This window comes from Frankliniella occidentalis, unplaced genomic scaffold (genome assembly GCF_000697945.3).
Source record: "Frankliniella occidentalis isolate FOCC.00 unplaced genomic scaffold, Focc_3.1 Scaffold16, whole genome shotgun sequence".
Taxonomy (NCBI): domain Eukaryota; kingdom Metazoa; phylum Arthropoda; class Insecta; order Thysanoptera; family Thripidae; genus Frankliniella; species Frankliniella occidentalis.
In genome coordinates, this window is record NW_026267146.1 from 1855721 (window position 1) to 1857729 (window position 2009).

The window sequence follows — 2009 nt, forward strand, 5'->3', positions numbered from 1 at the left end:
GGGGGGGTGTACGGGATACGGAGTGAAGGCTTGGCATGATGAATGGGTGGGCCAGGGGAGAGGAGAAGGGGGCCACAGGTCGCTGATGGGGTCAGACCGTGGCGACTTTATCTCTTTGCTTCTCCAAAGCTTTATGCATTACACTGACAACAATTGTGATAACGCAAATGAAACATTCATACGACTGCTGCGAAGTAACGCTCTTGACCCCATCCTCGCCCGGTTCCCAGCCGCGGCGTGGGGCGTCACGGGCCGGACCGTGTGACGTTGCCTGCACCGTCACGGTGCGTGGGCGTGACCGTGCTGCGTGACGAGAGTCACCTGACTCCCATGAGTGCATCACCACGCAGCCCAGCAGCAGCGGGGACGGGGAAGGGGTATACCGTCGGAAAATAAATCGCGCCAGTGTATTCAAACACGCCGGGGTCGAGGCAACGAGACTGCGTGGGCCGCAAGCGGACTGATCGGGAGCGGGCAGGAGCGCGCTGTAGCAGGCTGGAGCGGGCTGGAGCGGGCTGGAGCGGACTAAAGGAGGTTGGAGCGGGCTGGAGCAGGCTGGGGCAGGCTGGAGCAGGCTGTAGCGGGCAAGGCGGCTGCCGAAGACACGACACGTCGCTTACGCAAGTCCTCATGTCTGACCTGACCCGACCTGGACAGGCGTGGTCCATCAACGCACGCGCTGGAACTGAGCCAGACACACACACACAAAACTCTCTCTGTCTCTCTCGCACCCACACACAGACACACCTCCATGAGCTGCGCGCGACCCTACAGGGCCGGCGGCAGGTCGGGGAGCCCACCCCACAGCTCAGCGACGCGCCTCCCACGGAGCAGGACGGAGCAGCGGCGCGCGGGGCGTGGCTCCGAAATAGGCAAAGTTAATTCAAAAACTCCCGCGCGCGCGCACGTTCGGCCGGGGCGACGACCCCACGCGACAGCGCCCGACAACGACTGCGAATAACGCCCCCCGCAGTCGTGAGCGGCAATTAAACGCGCGTCAGACCAATCTCTTTCTACGTCCCGCCCCGGCGCCGCGGGCGGGCCGCGGGCAGCGCGGGCAGCAGCAGCCTAGACCTTCGCAGAGCCAAAAAATTGCTGCTTATTGATAATGGCACAGCCCGGGGGCCGCGGCCCGGCCGGCCACGCGACCTGAAGGGCCGCGCCAGAGGATCAAATCCTCTCCGAGAGCTACCGCTTCAACTCAACAACTCGGCCCCGCTGCGGGGAGTAAGGACTCCGGCCGGGCTAGGAAGCTAGGCGCCCGGGCCGAGCTACGCAAGGTCAATGCCTCGCGGGCTCAGGGCACGGCCACGGCCTAGTGCAAGTTCAAGTAGCGGCTTGGTTGAGGTTAGTGCGCGGTATATACGCGCGGCGCGCGGGTGGGGGAGCAGGGCGGCGACCCGCAGCCAGGCCAGCAGCGCCCTGCCCCGCGCCGACCGGCGAGCCGACCGGCCACAGAACCGCATGCAAGTTATTTTGCACTAACTAGCCGCAATGGACCTAATTGGAAAGACGAGAGCCGGGCGCGGAGCCGGGCCGGCTAGCCAGAGATGCAAAAAAAAGACGTTAAATAAAAAGAAGACGAAGAAAAAAGTGAGAATTGTGATGATGATAATGACAGGGGAGTTAGTGTCAACGAGCAGGGCGATGAACTTCCCAGGCCTCGGCGGCACGCGAGGGGCGTGGCGGGGCGTGGAGGGGCGTGGTTGGGCGTAGCGCCACGCGACAACGAGGAGCAGTCCAGTTTAGCCCCCCCGGTCGGTTGGCGCCGCCCCGCCCCGCACCATCTCGGCTAGACGGCGGCGGCCCGGGCCCGGGGCCGTGTGCCCCGCCTGCTGGACAACACCCACGAGTAGGCGGCATCAGAGCGACGCTGGCCGCTCGTAATCAACAAGGTAAAACCCCCGCTACGCGTCTAGCGGCGCCCGCCCCGCAGCAGACGGGGTCAGCGAGTGGCGGTGGGGCGGGCCAGGCCCCAGGACGTCATCGACGCGATCACCGGACCGGAG

General features: G+C 65.1%; 1 protein-coding gene across 2 annotated transcripts in view; it reads right to left on the reverse strand.

Moving 5' to 3' along the window:
* LOC113208783 (dnaJ homolog subfamily B member 6-B) overlaps positions 1-2009 on the reverse strand; it is a 56954-nt gene that overhangs the window by 9183 nt on the left and 45762 nt on the right. The gene's annotated exons all lie outside the window — the stretch shown is intronic.